At 39.7% G+C, this 22,184-nt stretch overlaps 1 protein-coding gene across 3 annotated transcripts in view; it reads right to left on the bottom strand.

Moving 5' to 3' along the window:
• Positions 1-17,011, bottom strand: part of LOC132394123 (spindlin-W) — a 100,110-nt gene extending 83,099 nt beyond the window's left edge. For all 3 annotated transcript variants that reach the window (XM_059969888.1, XM_059969887.1, XM_059969886.1), the window contains exon 1: positions 15,867-17,011. The gene's annotated coding sequence lies outside the window, so the exon portion shown is untranslated. The remainder of the gene's footprint in view (positions 1-15,866) is intronic.
• Between the last annotated feature and the right edge of the window lie 5,173 nt (positions 17,012-22,184).

Genomic DNA, 22,184 nt, shown 5'->3' with positions numbered 1-22,184 from the left:
GAAGTCAAAAGCATTGAGAGTAAAGTTCACATGCTTAATCAATAAATGAATATGGTGGGATTTTGCAGTACATTAAGAACCAAGAGTTCAAATTAAACTGCGCAATCCAACTTTTGCTATTTTACTAAACTTTTATCAGCACTTTCACATCTGGAAATTTTCCCTCCATATTTACTTTTTACAAAACCCTTTTGCAGGTTATACTACTCTAATTCACTTGTTACGTACCCCGTAACTGGGTCACTAACCAGCAAAGATAGAGAGGTCCGTTGAAGTCTGATAGTACTATTTTTAACAGTATTTATTGATAAAATACACAAAAATATCAATGCAAACATACAGATAATATACGTCATCAATACTAAATCTAAAAGCGCGGGTATAATAATAATCAATAAGAAATAGCTCTATCGTTGTCTAGGGGATAATGTATTGTCCGATGGAAATATAAAAGTCACTTTAGTTCATTCAAGCTGTAGGCTGCAGCCTTTGGTTGGAATCAAGTGAAAGACGGAGGTTTAACTTGCCCATTCCTTTTATGATGTCAATCCTTCGAGAGTCGTTGGGGGACTGATTTCCCCGTTGTTGTTAGCTAAAACCGTTCTTCCGTGGCAAGACCTACGATTCCGAGGCAAATGGAAGAGGACGCACGTGGGCTGTTTCCACCGGCTTCGCTATTACAGGAGTTCTAGCGTTTCTTCTGGTGCGTCTGAGGGGCTGTTCCCACAGACCCTCTTTTATCCTGACTCACAGGGTCTCAGATGACAATCAGGTTGGGATGATGCAATCCCTCCACCAACCTCCCCCTCAGTTCATTGCCTGGGGGCTTCGATGCATCGTACCGGATTCAATACACAATTCTGTCTCCAAGAGACAATAGCTGGTATCAATGGTCCCGCCTTTCGGAGGCCAGGACATATTCCAAACTCTTTGTGGATTCTGCACGTCTTTCTCTCATTTCCTGGGTCTCCTGAACTGACTTAATAGTGATCTTGCGATTCTCAAAAACATAGGTGTCAAACTCAAGGCCCACGGGCCATATCCGGCCCGCGAGGTCATTTTAGATATATCTATAATTTTAATTATTAATGGCCCGGCGATATGAAGCCTATGATTGTAAGTTAATACCAATCATAAAAATAATGCTTGCTCAGCAGTCTTCTTCATAAGAAACTGAATTTGTGAAGTGAAACACTTTGTAGTTATAGCAGAGACTGAGACACATGAGAACAGGCTGAAAAAACGGAGGCAATGAAAGCTGCGTTCGCACGCGCCTGACTGATCCGGCCCGCATGAAGCTGCATTTTGCCCAATCCGGCCCGTGACCTAAAATGAGTTTGACACCCCTGCTCAAAAAGGAGGGGGCTACGTTGTACCCTTCGGCCCCTCAGAGTTGTGGCGCATTCGTAACATACTGAACAGACATGTTCAACAAAATCCCTGAGCCAGTTCAACACCAGATACGATCTACTGCAACCAACCGCAAAACATATTCTTTCACAGGACAGAAACAACCTATTCAGTAGACCAACCAATTTATTTTCAAAGTACACAGTCTATATAGTTTAACAGCTCATTCACCAAACTAAAATCATAAAATGTTGAAATCATTTTGTTTATAATATCCTTGTTAAACACTCAATTTATCACTAAGACTACTTGATACAGGCTGTAAAACTACTGGGCTGCCTGTAACCACCCATGTATGAAGCACCAACAGCATTTTACTGTTCACTTATTAATTTGCATCACATATGCACCTTATTATTTGTTAATTTATCTGCGGTAATAATACTTTATGTGCTACATGTGTGCTGTGTTGTGCACTTTGGTCCAGAGGAACATTGTCTTATACATGCATATGGTTGGATAACTATAAACTTGAGCTACCATCACATTTAAATATCCCTCTACTCTTAGCTTAAAGTATCTCTGTAAATATAGTGCTATTAAAGCAAGGTTCAATAAGCCCGCATAAATAAAAATCAAGGCATATCACACCAACATAAAATACACACTGAACTAACAAATCATTGCCAGATGAGATCATTTAAAAAAATGCAAGATTTTATGGCTGCCAGTCTTAACTTAAACCTTGATTTTATAGCTTCTCTACCATTTGAGTCAATTTATAATCAATTCTGTTGGGAGCTGTTGGGTTAGGCAGTATAATTGCTACTTCCCTTGCAATTTAACTACCCTATGCTTGTTTGCATTTTTTTTATTTTTATCTAATTACCTATGTATATACAATTGTTCAATGTGTTTCCAAATGGTTACAGCTATTCTGTATTATACTGGGAGCTTCTAGGGGATATGGACTACTGATTGGCTAACTCTTATCTAAAAAGTTTGAATGGAATGTCTGTTATTTATGGAAATTCATTGGAATTAAAAAAGCAGTCCACATTGGCTCTCTTTTCTTCTCCTGCCTTCGCCTTCTCACTCACCACTCTCCTTTCCCAATCCTTTTGTTTGTTTTAGCACTCAATAAATGATGGTGCCCAAGTTTTATGCCTCATTCTTGACTTCTGAAGAACCTCAGATCAAAAACTTCAAAATTCAAAAATTTTTGTTTAAATTGTGTAAAAATTTAAGGACACATAGGAATCCCAGATAAAGTGGGAGCTTCCTGTGCATAAATTAAGAGGAAGCAAGATCTCCCTCTTATTTCCAAATTTCCAAGAACATTGCCTGTTGTACTCTGGTACACCACTCTAGTAGAAAGTTAAGAGTGAAGGAAAACTATATGTTGCTGTTTTGAAAAAAATCTGACCATCACTGAAATTAACATTGTTCTCAAATTCACACAAGCCGACAATTGGGGCTGTGGAAACAAAGTCGGACTCTGCATCACAGACGAAGATACAGGATATTTGAGAGATGCAAGCTCGATGCTCTAACCAGAAAAAAATGGTTCTGGATGGAAAATAGGTTGTTGAAGAGTGATGGAGCATGGAGATATGGCACTAGTCTAGACTAGTAGCTCCATCTACAAACAAGAGAAAATCTGCAGATGCTGGAAACCCGAACAACACACACAAATTGCTGGAGGAACTCAACAGGTCAGGCAGCATCTTTGGAAAAGAGCACAGCTGACGGTTCGGCCCAAACTTTACAGATACCCTACTCCCTAGGACGCGCTGGCATGGAAAAGATGATCAGCAAATTACCCCAGTGGTGGTGAAATCCAAAGTACAAGGCACAAGCTCAACAAACGTTTTAAAGATCTATGACCTGCCAGAAATTGAACCCTGGAGCAGCTGAAAAGTTATAACTAAGTGCTCGACGTGCTAACAACAATCATACTGGTGATAGTGGACAAATTTTCAAGATATTGAGAAGCTATTGCAGCAAGGAAAGCCACTGCCACAGGCAAAGTAAAAAAAAACTCTGATCAAGGATTATATTCCTAGATGGGGATTGCCATGTCACATTGACTGACCAAATAACACATTTCACTGGGAGCGTTTGTCAGGAATTATGTCAAGCGATGAACATTGACTGGTCTTTTCAATGTCCACATCTCCCAGAGTCATCAGGATAAGTTGAACGAATTAATGAAATCATCAACGACTAAGTATCATGAGAAGGAGTACCTGGCCTACAGCTCTTCCTATAGTCTTATGAAGCATCAGAGCAACCCCAAACAAGACTAAACTAAGTCCATTCAAGGTTGTAACAGGGCATCCCAAGTCACTACTGGGACATCTTGATCTCAGAGAGGCTAGTACACATATTACGGCTGATAGTTTGGTCAACTATTGTGTAAAATTAACCTAAACTGTACTGTCTGCTTCTCAACAGTTTTCTGCTGCTTGGAGTGGAGGAGGAGGAGACAATCTGATTTCTGGTGAATGGGTCCTGATTGAAAAACTGCATTAGCAACTACCGGACGCTCGATGGGAAGGCCCTTAACAAGTGCTGTTAATTGCTAACTCGGTGGTGAAAGCAGAAGATAAAAGTAATTGGATACACTTTAGCTACTGCAAACAGGCCAAAGTGGTACCTGATGAGGATAATAAGCACTGTGGTTAATATGCTAGTAACCTCTGACTCAGTGCTATGGTGAGCAAATCACTAACCAAATAGAAGATACCAAGCAAGTCAACAGCTTCTGAACATCACAATTTATTCTAACATTATTTGTTGTTATATTTTTGCCAATTTTCCTAACTCGCAATGTTCCAATTGAGATGACTCATTATAATGTCTCTTGCTGTCGGGTATATTAATATATACCACACCCCTCAAAATATTCTCCAATGCTAGACATTCCTGCAGACCCAGAACATACATGCGCCCTCTTCTTTAAGCAAAGCTCATTATCACAATCCAGCAATGACGATTTTGACATTGTGCCCATGATTTATTATCCTCAGGGGAGATGTAAATATATGATCATGACCCCCACATATCATCTTGAATTAATTATTTATGTGAATATAATCAGCATAATTTAGGGCAGTGGTTCTCAACATGGGTCATACGGCCCCCAGGGGCCACACTGGATTTCATAGGGGCCACAAGTAAAAATACAAGACTCTGGGGGCCACAGGAGTTTCTTAAAGGCCATGTTAAGTCTAGTGCTCTAATGAAATATTACTAAATATATAAAGTGTTATGAATGTACCACAGCTCTGAGGGGCCGAACGGGCGGGAGCAGCCCCCTCCTTCCAGAGAATCGTAAGAGCACTATTAGTTCGGGTCTTGGACCCAGGCAAATGAGAGACAATGTAATGGTTTTGGCCAGGGCTCTTAGAGACACCTGTGCTGAGGGCATGACCCTGCTACGTGACAACTGGGTGAGGATTGCATCACCGTACTTTGATGATACAACTCTGCAAGTCAAGATAACAGGGGACTGCAGAAGGCGGTACCCCAGAGAGAGATGCACCAGAAGGACTCGATCGCTCAACGCTCCCATGATAGCTGGAAGCCAGTCAAAAGCCACATGCATGCGTAACTTCTCTGCCTGGGGAGCAGGTGGCTGATAATACCGAGAAGGACTTCGAACTAATAACAGGGAAACAACGCTCCCCTGACTCAACGGTGTTGCTTCGTCAAAGACCCGGGCAAGTTTTCCCGTTTTCTCCTCACTCTCTCTGAAACACGTGAAACCCAGCGATTCCCCAAGAGACAGAAGGCTGCAGACTTCTGAGTGACTTTTGTGTTCCCAACGGACAATATATTATCCCCTAGACAACAGTCGAGATTATTTCTTAATGATGATTATTGCTGTACCCGCGCTTTAGATTGAGTTTTGCCGATGTATATGTTCTGAATGTTTGGTTTAACCTTAATTTTGTGCCCCCTTTATGAATAAAACGTTCGAAAATAGTGCCATCAGACTCCAACGGAGCTCTCTATCTTTGCTGGTGAGTTATCCAGTTACGGGATACGTAACAAAAGAAATAAATGATATTTAAAAGGAGCACTGAATGGGAAAATGCAAGATGCAAATGAGGCAGACAAAACAGGTTAGCCTGGGCATGCCAAGCTTGCCCCACTACACATCCACCCCAAGTCACAAACTGCAGATGGGGCAGGGCTATCTGCAGCAAGAATGTGGTGGTTCGATTTGTCTTCCGCTGACCCCTGCGAGTTATAATACATGAAGGTTGCAGTTACTGCAGCGGGGTCATCTGCCAGAACACTTGAAGTCTACCACTGCCTCACCACCTACCACTACAACCTCCATTAAATCATGTTACTTATATTTGAATATATATTTGCATATAATTGAATTTTAAGTAAATACTTTAAAATGCTAGCTTTTTAAAATGCAGCCTGAAAAAGCTAGTTTTATTTTTACATGTATATTCAATACTGTTAATTTCCCTACATGAGAATATACTTATAATTGGATGACATTTTTTGCATAGACTGTGTCATCAACCATCAGCATTTAGTTGCAAAAATACAATGGGAGGATGTTTGCCTGACACCTTTGCTGCTGTAATAATGGTCACCAACTTCATCAAATCAAATTCATGACGGAAGTCTTTTTTGACAAACTTATGAGGTATTTAACGGTTAACTAATACATACAGAGATCCAATGGTTATCAAGAGGTAATTATTTTTGTCACTTTGTTGCACTTCAGGAAAGTATTACAGCATTTCTATGCAATAAGCAGCTTGGAGAACAAATTGTCATTGCTAAGTCTGACATATTTTACCTGTCAGATACAATTTAAAAACAGTTACAAGGGGGAAAAAAAACTGCAATCTCATATCATGCGACGAGCTTATTACTGCTTTCCTTGGAAAATTCAAACTTTTCAGCAACAATATTGGATGTCGCGAGTTAATGCAATTTACTGGCCACTCTTAAGAATAGAATTTACAAGATGATGGTCTGATTGTGTATCTTGATCATTTGAAACAACTGCATGCTGACATGGAATTTCAGTTCAGAGACATGCTGGAGATGAATGTTCCAGATTGGGTGATGAATCCATTTGGGGTGAATGTGAATGATGTTCACACCACATCACAAGAATGTCTTATCGAGCTGCAGAGTGATATGTTAGCTCAAGCAAAATTTCTGGATAATTAGTGATATTCAAAATAAGTTTCCACATCTCTGGGAGAAAGCAACGTTGTTTTTAAAATGGATTTCCCACCTCTTATCTCATCGAATATGGTTTTAGTCAAGCTCTTCACCTGCTGCAAAAAGCTTGTAACCATCTTGATGTTGTGAAAAGTGATCTTCGATTATCTTTAACCAAGTTACAAACAGATGTTCAAAACTTGCTAGTTTCTCACACAGGCACAAGGATCTCACTAAATACTCAAAGCAACAATATTAAGTGCTTTCATTGCTGGTTAGAAGAATATTATACAGTATATTTTATAAACAAAGTATCCTAGTGAGAGGTTCGAGGTAGTTTCATTTTCCACATACACCTGGAACAATGTATTTAACATACAATACCTATAACCTGTTAGAACTTAAATACTGACTGTATATTTGAATAATTAGTACAGTTGACCAAAAAATGCTTTAGCAGCTAACAGAGACTACGGAGTGTGGGGGCCACAGAGACAAATGAAAGCCACAAGTGGGGCACAAGCAGAAAAAGATTGAGAACCACTGATTTAGGAAATCATATCATATCTACCTTTCTTATCTCTTATCCTGGGATACCTCTGTATCTGCACCTAATGTTCATGACAATGCTATTAATCTTTTCATGTGTTCACTGTAGACACCACATTTTGCTTGAGTTCAAAAGCTACGATTCCACTAGGGCATAGTTTATTTAATTATGCTTTACAGTGACTAAAAGTAGGAGGATGATTCTGGAATTTTCATTAATGTTATTCATCAGAGATACTACAGTTCAACAAGATTCCTTTACCATAAGGCAAGGCATCACATGCAAGCTTCACTGGGCAATGTGGATCATAATGTGTGAGAACAGTGTCTGATGTCACCATTTCCTTTGTCTTTTGGAAAGGCATATTAAACTGCTTTGTCCAATGCATTTCTTCCTGATCTGTAGTAATGAGTTCAAAAGGTACAGCACAGTAGCCAGGTTTGGCAGGAACCTGCTATAGTAATGGACAAATCCTAATAAGGACCACAACTGTGGTATGTCCCTGGCCTCGGGGCATCCAACATGCTTGAATTTTCTCAGATGTCAATCTGGTGTATCAATGTTGCGACCACAGTAAAGGATGCTGCCTTAAAGAATTCACACTTGTTGTGTCGTGCTCTGAGCTCATAATCTCCTCATCTTTTTAACACTGCCTTGAGATTTTGGAGCTGTTCCTTGCCATCCTTCTCTGTAGCAATAATATCAATCAGATAATACTAAGTGCCTGGGAAGCCTTGCAGCACCTGGTCCATTGCTTCCTTCCAAAGAGCAGGTGTAGATATTATTCTAAAGATAAGCCTACTATAGCAAAAAAATGCTACATACATGTTGCTGAAGTGTTTCTCTCCAGCAAGGTTTGCAAAGATACCCTCTATTGAGGGCAGTGGGTATTGATCTACTTTCAATACTGTTTTGACAGTGACCTGAAAAAAAAATACCAGATTCTGACAGACCCATTCTTTTTGGCTATTGTGATCACTACTGTTACCCATGGGCTCCACTCAACCTTGCAAAGAATTCCTTGAGACTCAATGTGATGTAACTCACTTGGCTACTTTATCATGGATGGCACAAGGAACTGGACAGGCTTTACAAAACTTGGGTGTGGCATTTTCATTTAACACCAATTTAACCTTGATGCAATTGAGTTTTCCCAAGCCATTCCTGAACACTGCTGCGGCATCATTCAGTGCTTAATTTGCTTTCAGTTGATTCCATTACAGGGGATGTGAAATGCAAATGGCTGATGGATCTCCAATCAAACTGTAGTTGTGTCAGCCAATCATGGCCTCATATTGTTGACCATCCTGTTTTTAAACATATACAAGCCCAATGTGGCTTGTTGATTGTTGTGTTTCATTGTTAGAAATGTCATTTCCACAGGATTTATCGTTTCTCCAGTACAAGTTCTTAGTTGCCATTCCAACTCATTTCGTGGAATGACTTAAATAGCCAAGCTACTGTCCAATTCCATTTTCATTAGTTTGCCATTCATTTCTGTAAGCCATATTGCTTGTCTCGTTAGTTTTCACATTGTAAATCACAATGCTACCCAATCCTGCATCATTATCAGATTTTTTAATCAACAGCGTACAGATTAGTACTCTTTTTGAAACTGCAACTTGACTTTTTAGCTTTTTCACTTCCGAGAACAGTCCATTTATTTTTGTCTGCTACCTCGTTGCATTTTATGGAAGTTTTGACTTTAAGTCTGTGTTAGACTGGTGAATGTGAGTCCCTTCTACAACCTGTTCAGCCAGGCTTGTTCTGATTAGGCACTGCAATTTTGTTGAAGATCACTTTCATTCCTGACGACAACTCAATTGCATCTTTGCTGTTTCCATCAATACAGTGATTTCAACTGCTCTTTTAAATGTAATTTGTACTTCAGTTAGGAGCCAATTTTGAATGCTTTCATTTAATATTCTACAAACTAAATGATATCACAGTGCATCATTAATCTTTTCAATGAACTGACAATGCTCAATCTCTTCTATTCAGCCAAACATATGCAGAAATGGACTCCTCTTCCTTTTGATTCTGCTTATGAGACCCAAAACATTCTGCAATCAACAATGGTTTTGATTCTAAATGTTCCTGCATTACTTTCATGATATCAGCAAAGCTCATTTTGGCTGGTTTGGTTGGAGCAGTTAAACTTCTAAGCAAACTGTATGCCTTTAAATTGCAAAGCTAGCACTCACTTCTTGTTGGCTATACATTTGTTTCAAACTACAGCTCAATTCACTCAGTATACAATATAGTTATCCCTCTGTGCAAACACATCTATCTTTCTAATGTAGTCAGTCAATTCTGCTATTTTTTTTAAATCACGCAGTACTCAGTTTTTGAGCCCATAAATTCAATGTTCTTTTGCTTTTTTAAAAAAACTCAAATGCCTCATTGCACTTTAAAAACTCGAACATCTCACTGTACTTCAACAGGTGGGTTGTTATTTCAGGTTTGTTTAAAACTTCCTCATTGCCATTGTTATGTTTAGTAACTCCAAAACATAAAACTAATTGAAATTAAAACAAGGGAGCTTGAGAGATACACTTATTAGTTTCAATTTTACTTTTAGTGAGATACATGCAATATGACATGGTGGTGTGATAATTTGTGTACTTTTGCATAAACCTGTAACTGATTATTTAAACAAAGAATGCTTAATCAAATACATGTACAATATTACTAAAATGCTACTGAAATATTAAATACACAACACATACTAACTGGTCTGCCAGTGAGGAAATCAACAATTCAGTTGCACAGGGAAGTGCCAAGGCCCAGGCCTCGGATAGTGACATGTTTCAAGGGGATAATAGTGTTGACTGCTGAGCTGTAGCCAATGAACAGCATCCTAATTTATACATCTTCATTGTCCAAGTGTTCCAGAACTGAGAGAAGAGCCAATGAAATTACATCTACCATTGGCCTACTGTGTCGGTAGGGAAATTGGAGCAGATTCAGGTCATTCCCAGATGAAAAGTCCTTCAACTGTGAACTTATGAGAATAATATTGAAATCTGACCACACACAATTACACTGGTAACACACTGGACTAAAAACATTAAGAGAATCAGTACCAAAAGGGATCATTATAACACTATACATAAAAGATTAATTCCTGTCAGTGCTGTTGTATGGGAAAATTGATGCAAATCCCTGGACTCTTGCATCAGTTTTCAACACTGGTTCATGGTTCTATGTGGACAGGCTGCTTGTGAAGAGAGCTGAGTGGGCCAAGGCCAGTGATGAGATGTGGAGCTGTGTTACATTCCGGCCAGCATGGTGCCTGCAACCCATTGCCAAGGGCTGCCAGTGGTTGATTACCCATATGGAACCTACAATCTCTCTCAATACCTCCTGCTACATGTGATGGAAGCTGCCCACCATTAAGCTGGTTATCATAGAAAAAAAATCTCCAGGCTTGGGAAAGTTGAGCAGCCAAATAAAGACTAGAGATAGCAGCTTTCAGAAGGTGATGAGAGAGATTGTAGTTTGCAGGTGGTCTGTCAGACATAGTAGATGCTTATTTTCACATATGGTTGGAGCTTCAGGCAGGAGGATGACGAGCACTACATCGAATCAGCGATTCAAAGGCAGTGCCAAGTGGAGTGCCAGTTTTTTTTTACAGAAGGAAATTATTCCATCTTTTGCAAGCCTAGCCAAGTCTTAAATGCTCTCTGAAATGGGCTAACAAGGCACTCAGTTCAAAAGCAATTAAAAGTGGGCAATAAATGCTGGCTTTGGCAGTGACATCCATGTCCCCGGAATGAGTAAAATAATACGCAGCACTCCCACACTCAAGATACTTGTTCACACATATTGAAATAATCATCCCATCAATAGATTGCCAAATCCCTTTAAATAACAAACCTAACATTGACGAGCTACTCGAGATATTCAGGGAAAATACAAGATTGTTGACCCAAAATAAGCTATTTCCTCCACATATTCCTTTCCTGTTTGCAAAACAAGTAAACTTTTCAAGCTATTCATAATTTTGCCAAAATGTTTCTAAAGCATTGTCTTTTAACTAAACTTTTAACTAAAAACATTTTTCAAATTTTTGTTTTTATGATTTAGGAGAAACCCACCAACTGAGCGGCCTGAACAACATGTAAGGACAAATGAAACTATGTACCAGTCTAGGCCTTCCATTATACACAACCGGAAAGGCCAAGTCGATTGAGAGTAATGCCCAGCTGTCAAATTCACATACTGGCCGAGGTTCAAGATTATATTTGCATTTATATAGTGCCTTCCGTAATCTAAAGATGTTCCAAAGCATTTCAGAGCTATTAAAATAACTTTGTACTGTTAGTTATAGTTGAGCAATAAAACAGCAGAGATGATGACAAGAAAAAATTGTATAGACTTTTGAAATTCCTTTTCACTACTGGCAAGATCAAGTTTATTTTCATCTGACTGTACATATATACAACCAAATGAAACAACATTCCTTTGGACCACAGTGCACCCAGACAACAAGAAACCAAAATCCTATGTTATAAATAAATTAAAATATAATTCAAAATACCTACAGCAAAGCTCAGAACAGGTAAACAGTTAACAGCTCGCTGTCCTAGCGATGAAACCTCATTGGTGGCAAGGTGTTTGTTAAAGTCACAGCTTAAGCAAAGAAACTGTTACCAGGGCTTGCAGTCCTAGTCCTGATTAGGAAGATCAGCCAATCTCTAAATTATCCTTGATAAGGCAGAGGTGAAATATCTTATCTGCTGCAGTCCTTCTGGTGAGGTAGTCCCATAATTTGATTAGGTACAGTTTACAGAACTATGGTCTACAAACAATAAAAGAACAATGATTCAGCATTCAGTAAAACTGACTCAAACTAAATATTAGCCTTGATTTCAGAGCCATTATCTCTAACCTTCAAAAACAGTATCTTCAGATTTATTATATTTGCTCAAAAGATGATGGTAGCTGCACACTGCTTAAATTACTTGAACTTGATCTTCCTCAGGAGGCTAAAGAGATTTGACACGTCCCCTTTGAGCCCCACCAATTTTTACCTATGCACCACGGCACAGCTCCCATAATGCTGTTATAGACTATTTTTCAATGGTTCCTTACTCTTGACCTCACAATCCACCTTATGAACTTGCACATTTTACCTACACTGCACTTGCACTGTAACTAACACTTTATTCTGCACGGTTATTCTACCTTGCACAACAGTGCATTGACATATTAATGAATGTATCTGTATGAAAACCTTGCAAACAAGTTTTTCACTGTATCTTTGTACAGGTGACAATAACAAACCAATTTATCAATATCATATAACCATGTACATGCTATCATAGCGACCCCATTTGCTGTTGTTTCTATCAGTGCTCTCTCGCCTAGAAAGGTGCTCTGTGAGCACAGTGAGATACCAAAATCTTGGCAATTTTCTGTGGCACAGATGACGCATCACTTAATCTGGGATCCCTTTTGTGCTTCAAGTTTGTATTCTTCAAGCATAGCGCGATTTGTATCAGAATTTCTGCTTACAGATTATATGGTGCTAAGACAAAGAAGGGTCTTGACCTGAAATGCTGTCTATTTCCCTCCATAGATGCTGCCTGACCTGTTGAATTCCACCAGCATTATTTGTGTTACATGATCTGCATTTACCGCAGCTGACGGTCCTGGAAATGGATAATGCTGCAACTTTTACCATAAATTGAGATACTTCATTATGCCTCGGTAAAGCAGTCAACATAATCAAAGACGTTTCCCCCCTGCCCACTCCAACCCTGAGCATTCTTTCTTCTCACCTCTCCCATTGGGCAGAAGATAAAAGTGTGAAATCACATATCAAGCTCAAGGGCAGCTACTATCTTACTGTTCTAAGACTATTGAACAGTCCCCCAAATGATAAAATGGATTTGACCACACAATTTACCTCAGTATGACCTCACACCTTTTTGTCCAGCTGCATTGTACTTTCTCTGTAAGACTTTATTCTGCATACTGTTAAGATTTTTCCCCTAATACTACCTCAATGCACTGTGATACTGAATTGATCTGTATCAACAGTATGCAAGGCAAGCTTTGCCACTGTATCTCGGTACATGTGACAATAATAAACCAATTTACAATTTCATTCCAAAGTCACTAGGTATTGGAATGTATTAACAACCAAGATTAAGTCCCTAGGGATCTTAAACCCATGTCCTTCTCACTTGGAGATAAGAATTCTGCCACTTTTACACCAATGCCAACTTTCTCAAAATAATATTTTTTGGTTTCCAAGGCACTAGCCAAGCGGGGCAAGTGCATTTCCTCTGTGGAAAGAAACCCAGAATTACTCATGGAACTTTGCCAAAACAATACAAAGCTTTTCCAACTCAGCTCTGAAATTTGGCCAGTCTAATGCGGTGTCAGCATTTCACAATCCTAATTTGTGAGATAAAAGCAATTTATCACTTTCATGCTTTATCTACTCAACCTACCCACATAAAATTTGCAGACTCAAACAAATGGGAGCATCATAGCCACTGCAAGAAGAAACTTGTTAATCTTCAAACGATATTCCAGAGGCAGCATTAAGGTGCATGCATTTGCTGAATGGCACTGGAAGCAATGTACAAAGGTAATAAATTGTGTCATCTCTGGCAAGCTAGTTCAATACCTCAGATTGTTCTACATTTCAAGTTAAACACGCTAGAAACCAAATACTATTGCCAATCCACAAACTCTGAAGTCTATCCAATGTTTCTATTATCCCATGTTTTACTTCTCTTCCAAGCCAATCTTCCCACTTGTTTCCCTGAACTTGTAACCAACGAAGAACAACATCAATCACACACTTATCCAATCACAGGTCCATTTCCCTTCCGGGAACCTTGCACATCCATTTAAACATCATTATCTTTCAATAATCATCATACGCCAATCCAATCCAACAGTGCTTTCATCACTATACTCTGGCTCAGGTCCCGAAGAGGTACAACAATTGAATGGCATTATGGTGAACTTCAAAGGAGAGTTCTTCTAATAGACTCAATGTTAATGAAATACCCCATTTGGAAATTAACTGTCTTGATTTACGATAGCAACTTCATTGATTTGACTTAAGGAAATCCAATGCTATACATTTTTGCTGGTCATTAAAAGCTCCATCTGATCTAATGGTTAATGTCACATTAGATCTGATTCTCAATGCACTTGGTAATTCATCTCAGCCAAATCTATAGGGCCAACAGAATTGTTGCCAGCAGCCTTCTAATTGTGGGTGGAGAGGGACAGATAAAATACATAACATTCGTCAGAATTCCCCATCACTAATTCACTTGAAATCAGACATACCTGGTCTGTATAAAAACCAGGCTAGCCAGAAATGGGAAAAAGATTGCTTAAATGGTGCCCCACTAAGTGACCAATCCCCTGAAACCACATTCTTGAACAGGCTAGTAGCTTCAGAAGGAGAAATTAGAAAGAAATAGAATTTCAATATTGCATTCATTATATTTCAAGAAGTGCAAATAATCATTTGATGTGAAATGTGAATGTGCTTAACATTATGTGGCAATATATCCATGACAACATTCAGTTGAGGGGACTTAACCTGAATATTACCCAGTCTAAAACAAGAAAAACATCTGAGATGCTGGAAATCCAAGAAACAGACACAAAATGCTGGAGGAACTCAGCAGGGCAGTCAGCATCAATGGGGGGAGTAAAAGAGTACAGTCAACGTTTCGGGCCGAGACCCTTCTTCAGCCTTCCTGCGGCCCTTCAAAGAACTGGACTTCATACAATATGATGGTGTTCTGTTCAATTAAAATATATCATTTTAGTTACGGATCGCAAAATATGATACAAAACAAAGTTTAGACACCTTCAATTCTATCAAAGTTACGCATTGGTTGTGTACACGGTGTGCTGATGCTGTGATCTGAATTTTTAAATAATCCCTCAATAATTTGTTTATACACGTCTGTTTTGATGACAGCAGAAACAGTGCAGCCGCCTCTCCTCCATGCACCATATCCATCACACTGACATCATACCCCAAGATGTATTAATTTGCAGTAGAGGCACCATAAGCTGCTAGTTCTAAAATCACAGAGATTTTCAGTTGCAGGAGAAACACAAAATATTTTAGGCTTGACTGTGAACAATATTTACATCCTTTGTAATGAAACTGCAGTTCGGAATATACGACTCCAAAAACAGAACTGGAATCCAGCTGACTTAATCTAGCATTCCGTTATAAAGCCAAACAAAATTACACATTAACATCTCCCCGAGGCATACATTTACTGATTCGTTCGATTTACTTCATGAAAACGAGTATTTCCCCCCTCTGTTTCGACAAAACCTTCAACGACACGGTAAATACGGTTCAGTGAACGTGGGAAGGCAAGTACAACATAAACCTTCACGGTCCGACAAATCAAATATGTAAAGCACAACCCCGCTTTCGGTAAAGTCGCTGAGCGCCCACGGCACCAGAGAATTGTGATGGGTCAGAGCGGCACGGGTTCCGCAGAGCGCCGATGCCGCACCGGAGGCAGCAGCGGGTGGACGGACTCGCCTGCCATCGTTCGTGCTCAAACAAAGGAACTGCTGCTGCAGTCGCCCACCCGCCCGCTCTCTCCAGCGCTTCGCTTTAGCCACGCTTGGGCATTTTCTCCCTGCTTATTCTGCTATTCCGTCACCTCGCTCGGCGCCACTCCGTTTCCCAAAACCAGGTCGACCACGCTTAACTTGAGCTAGAAAAAAAAGATGTATCAATTTCCTTTACCTTTCTTTATATGCAGAAAATTATGGAGTCTTAGTGCGTGTCCCGGGCGCATAGAAACTCCACCTCACGGTCTCACACAGGCACTCACTGCAGCAGCGCCAGCGGTGAATCTCATTCACTCCCTCCCTTTCCTCTCTGCCAGATTGTGAGCTCCCACTCGGGAGTTCAAGCTAAACTGAAGCCGGTAACATCGGGTAATACCGACTTCCTGCCACAAAGTGTCTCTACTACTGTATCGCTCTCTGTTCAGGAGGCAGCCGCGAAAAGAGCATGCTTAAACGTCCTTCACTAATATTATGCACAGCTGCATTGAAACAAATGACTTTCCTCATTTGTACGCACGCGCGGGAATTTAAAGCCCCGAGTTTCTTTTGTTCGGTTTTAAATCTCTTGTCCCGGTTAATTTAATGGGGACAATTATTTTAGAGTGCTGTAAAGAACAGTTTTGAATCGTCGTCAACCATTGCAATTATTTTATTTTAAAGTGCCACAGTCGTCCATCAAAGTCTCTTACAAGTTACCCTTTATCATCGATATAACTCAGGTGCAGGCAGCATGATCTGTGCAAAAGCTCGAATCTTTCCAGAATAACCCGGTGTTACTTTTGAAGAAGTCAGGGAGTACGACACTTGCTCTGTTGCAAAGATCCAAAGCAAGACGTGCTACAGTTAAAACTGAAAACCAAAGCAACAGCAAAGATATTGAATAAATTCTTAAGTAAGCTGCAGTTCAGTGTAGATTTAGAATAATGACAAAGAAACCTGAGCACCGCCATATGAGGATTTCCTCCTCGTGTCTAATACAACGATGTGCGACGAGGCGTGCTTTTACTAAGACTGCATTAACCAAGCAAAGAAGATTTCGATGAATGGCAGAGGGGCCTTGAGGGATCCAATGGTCTTTGATGAATATCTTGTAAACTTAGTTACAACCTAGTGTCCCACACGGAATCCTACTGCTCCTACTGTTTCTTAAATTATGTTTTTTGTCCTTACTACGTTGCCTAAAAATTTGCATTTGATGTTTACTTTCTTTTATGTTTTAAAAATCCTAAAATTTGTTTTTATTCACTGGAACTGTGCATAGCATTTCATTGTCAAAATGCTTTACTGCATCTTGATGCTTTTTAATAATTTATTTTTTTTTACTTTGCTAGATCTTGAGATGTTAGTGGGTGAACCTGAGGTCAGGATACTGAGGAACAAGGCATCAATAGTTCAATGGTCACATTTAATATCAGAGAAGGTATACAATACCCAGCCTGAAATTCTTGTTCTTCACAGGCATCCACGAAAATAGAAGTGCCCCAAGGAATGAATGAGAGTAAAAATGTTAGAACCCCAAAGCCCCCTACACACCAACTCCCCCAGACAAGCAACAGCAGAACAATGACCCTCCCCCCTTACTTCAGCAAAAAAGCATCAGCACCCATTACCCACCAAGCAAGCAGCAGCAAAACCTCCAAGAAAGACTATGATCTGCAGTATAATAAAACAAATTGTTCACCCAACAGTTTGACATATCACTGGCTCTTTCTGTTCCTAATAAAGAGAGATATAGATGTCATGCAGTGAGAGGGGAGACCAACAAGACAAAAAAAATTGGGAAGAGGTGGAGGGTGGAAATAAAATGCCCAGAATGGTACTAGATATAAAGTGCAGAAAGCAGATGTAAATTCTAAGAGAAAGTTGTTGAGGTTTGATATCCCTGATCATATGACATAGTCTGATGTGATAGAAACAGGTGATACTCACAAATCTCAGATGGGCAAATTATTTTAATGCAAATAACATCAAAGTATATATATCACACCATTAAAATCACTGTGATGTTCAGCTGCAACCATGCATATAAGTTTGGGGACTCTGTAAATTCTGTGCAAAGGATATGACCTAAATTAACTATCAGATTTCAGATTAAATACTTATCTATGCTGCACAAAAATAATTTTTTGGTATTCTATAATAGGACAACTATCTCCATTAAATCTCCTATATTAATAACAGACAGGGATTTAGATTATTCTCTGCCACATTCCTTCATGGAAAGTCTATACTTAAAGGCCTCGTGCCGAGCACTCAGTGCTCAACCATAAGAGTCCCATTTCTAGTAGTACTGTTTGTGATTTCACCTTTGGATTTCATTTGTGTGGTCTTGTTTACTTCTAGTCTGTGTTAATTCTAGATGTTACTCAGCATTTGGGTTCACTACCATTCTTGTTACTCTACTAACTGGCACATTTTTGAACAGTGGAAGGAAACCAGAGCACCTGGAGGAAGCTTTTGTGCACATGGAAAGCACATGAAACCTTTCTTACAGAGGACACCAGAAATTAATTCTGAACTCTGAGGCCAAGAGTTGTAATAGCTTCGGGCTAACCGCTACACTAAGATGGTGCCCTACCATAGTCTTTGAGCTAACCAGTCCACTGGAGCTCAGGATTGTGATTTATGTTTGGCTATTATCACACAAAGATATCAAGATGGTTCTTGTTTTATCAATAATGAATGGGTTCCACACTGGCTGTCAGCTGAGCATTAATATTTCCAAATGCTACTTTTCAGCATACAGTTTATTTGTAACAAATCCCTGTATGCTGGGATATTCAGCATGGTCAATTTTTATATGTCAGGGCTACAAAATTCCACTCAATCCCTTTATGGTAAGTTTAGTTAAATGCATACTTGATGCAGGTTTGGCTACAGCCCACATTCATCTCAAGCCAAAAAAAAATCCCCAATTTTTCCAATCTCACCTGGCAAAGGATCCATCCGGTGGCTCATTATTTCAATGTCCCAAGAAAAGCTGGACATGTACAGTATATGAAGTACATTTTATGGTGTTCCATTGTGAATTATAATTGAAGTGTATTCACAGTTTTGCAGTCCAATGTGGTGGATAATTTGAACACAGCCAAGTTTCACAAAAGATAAAAAATAATGTCTTAGGTGCTTTCCTTGCATCTCTGAAGTCAAAATAGAACACGATACTCAAGGCATCCATTGCACAGTGTAACCGTGATCTTCTTTAATAAGTACTTCTTAACCGCATAGTTCAACATTCAATTTGTTTTATTGATTGCTACTTTGTCGTAATTGGATTTGTTAAGCGTCAGGTCTGTTCAAGGTTTATTTCAGATTCATTTATAGCTACTTTACCTGCACTAATATTGACCACCATCATTGTAAATGTTAGCCATTAATATTTTAAAATCATAAGTCACAGAAGGAATAAAATAGTCAACCTTTAAGAAACGTACCTGTATATTCAGATTATCTTTAAAGATATTTCCACACACTTGAATCACTAATAAGACTGCTTAGAAATTGGATTACTCCAAACAGAAGAATCAATCCCATTTGGAATAATTAACTTATACCTAATCATTCCAGTGCAGCCCAAATGTGCTTTTTAATCACAGTTATGGAAACATTCAGAGGCAGTTTCAGTGAAAAATGCTTCACTCAGTGGTAACCTGAGCAGCTGCTGTCCATTACTACTTTAGCACAGCTAAGAACACTTTCAAATGCTGCATAGCGATAGAGCTCCACGCATTAGGCATATAAACAAGCTGCAACACTATGGCAAGTGCTTTGTACTATGGAAAAGGGATTCAGTGGAGGAGGGAGATCCACTTTACTTAACACAACCTTCCAATCCTTGTAGAAAAGGAGAAAGTGTGTTGATGAGACAAGTCCAAATACTTGGAGCTTTTCCCTCCTGTGTAACAGAATGCTAGGCATAATCAGAAGCGTGAAGGAAATCATCTCTCGCCTTGCACAAATGTTCACATGGAATTGGGGGGCAGGGGTATAATTTCAAATCTGAAAGAGATTTATACTGCTATGGTAGCCAGCATCAATATTTCCTTGTTGCACCAGCTGATGGAGCAGGTTCTAGTTTCCATGGAGACATAGGAGGAGGCTATCCAAGGTCTTGATGACTCAGTGGATTTTCAAAGCTGTTCCAATCAGAGGTCCACCTGTCTCTCTGGAATAGATATTGATCAGCAAGAACAGAGAAGTCACCCAGGAACAGCTCATTGTTAACCAGAAACAGGTATCTGTTTCTTCAACAAGTGAATGATGCCAACCTAGAAAAGGTTGTTGCCACCTAAGAGTAGACTCCTGTTCTGAAAGATCAGGGAACTAGCAATCAGGAGCAGACCATTGCTAACAGGGAGAATACTATTGCCTTGATGGGATCATTTGCTACTGCAGAAGCTTGAAAATGAAATTGTTTTATTATTGTCACTTGTACTGAGATAGAGTGAAAAGTTTGTCTTGCATACTGATCATTTAGATCAATTCTTTACATAGTGCATTGAGACAGAACAAGGTAAAACAATAACAAAATGCAGAATAAAGTGTAACAGCTACAGAGAAAGTGTAGCGCAGGTAGGCAATAAGGAACAAGGTTATAATGATGTAGATTGTGAAGTCAAGAGTCCATTTTATTGAATTATGGAACCATTCAATAGTCTAGTCAATAACAGCGGGATAGAAGAGCCGGTGGTATGTTCTTTCAGACCTTTGTATTTTCTGCCTGATGGGAGAGTGGAGAAGAGGGAATGTCTGGGGTAGGTGGGATCTTTCAGAATGCTGTCTACTTTACTGAGGGAATGAGAAGAATCGGCAGAGTCCATGGGAGAAGGCTGGTTTTAGTGATGTGCTGTGCTCTGTCCACAACTCTCTGCTTAGGGGCCTCAACAGCAGCTGTGTAATCAGTGATTGGCAGGGAGCACAAAGAGTGTGTTGTTTGGTCGCTGCTTCAAGAGCTTCACTGGCATTGTGAAGCATGAAAGACTATGCCCTCTCAGGATATCTTCATTTTCTCCTCTTATCATTGGCCTTGCCCAAGGCGACTGCCATTTGTTCTGAGAAGCTCCATAGATCCTAGACATCGTAATCCATCCAACTGAAATGTGGGTGGGGGGGCAACAGAAAGAGTTTAGTTGTGAGCACTGTGTCATAGTAGTATGTGCAATAAATCTAATTGGAAAGCACTCATAAAGAGAAATATCAGCATGAAAGGCTGTTATAAATGTATAAGTAGTACATTTCCTTTATCATACTGATTGTTTATGAGTTAAAACTTTTTATTTCAGTCATGTGTCAAGAATTCTATGAGAAGTGCTGTGAGTGGGGAGACTATAGTATTACATAGTGTAGTGCTGTCCTTATGTGAAATCTGCATCATTTCTTCTTCTATGCTCTTGAAAGCTGATACATGGTTCGATTAACATATTAATTTATAGTGTGTCAGTTGAAAAGACAGCTTTCTTTTCCCTTCACCAAGTGTAAAATAGAAGTATGCAGGAATGTGCAAATCATTTGGCAGACCTGTTACCAGAGACAGGGAGCTGCAGGGTCAAGGTGTGGTATTCTGAGTGATGAAAATCTATCCCCCCCCCCCCCCAACCCTTATTTTTCACTCCAATGGTCACTTATTTGCTCAGAGCATTCAGGGAAACACATGCTGAACAGATTTCCCCTTGCCCTGAGGTGTTTTGGAAGGTTCTATTGAAAGTCATTTGTGAACAGTTATTTCATGGAGATCTTGAGGAAATGTCATTGTAATTGTAAAAGAGAATCCAGGCAGTTGACTGTGTCATTGGCTGTGGAGTAGGGGAAGTGGGGGGAGGAGTAAGTCTTTGGTACAATATGATATTGATTAGTTGGTAAGATAGTCGAGAAATGATAGCTGGAATTCAATCCTGAAATGTGTGAAATGTCACATTTAGAGAGGACTTCTGGTTTAAGATGGTGCTGGTGAATTGCAACAACTTCTGCCTGGTGGCTAACAAAACAAAGGAAATGACTAAACACTTTGTTAATCACACATTTTCTGGCAGACGCACAAATAGTCTGTAATTCCCTTTAGGCTTGGAGGCAGAGGGCCCGGTGCTGAAGATGATGAAGACATCGAGGTTCAATCGATTTAAATGCCGTGCCAAATCAGAAAGGTCGGGTACAGGTCAAATCGGGGTCCAGTCACCAGAGTGTATCGAGGCGATTGAACCCAATGTTTAGACATCGATTCAGGCGCAGGGCCAGATTGAAAAGGTCGAGGACTGAGGTGAGGGATGGACCAGTTCAACTCACTGCTCTGTGACATTTACTTGGCTCTGTGCTGAATTCCAATACTTAATCTGACATAATGAAGAGGATTTGAAGGAGATTCAGCAGGATGTTGCCTGGGATGGAACTTTTCATCTATGAGAAGAAACTGGATAAGCTAGGTTATGTTTTTCCTTTGAAGCTGAGAAGGCTGGTGGGTGACCCGAATGAAGTCTACAAGATTGAGGGGCATGGATGA

The sequence above is a fragment of the Hypanus sabinus genome, chromosome 5, assembly GCF_030144855.1.
Source record: "Hypanus sabinus isolate sHypSab1 chromosome 5, sHypSab1.hap1, whole genome shotgun sequence".
Lineage (NCBI taxonomy): Eukaryota > Metazoa > Chordata > Chondrichthyes > Myliobatiformes > Dasyatidae > Hypanus > Hypanus sabinus.
This window is presented reverse-complemented; position numbering and strand designations above follow the sequence as displayed.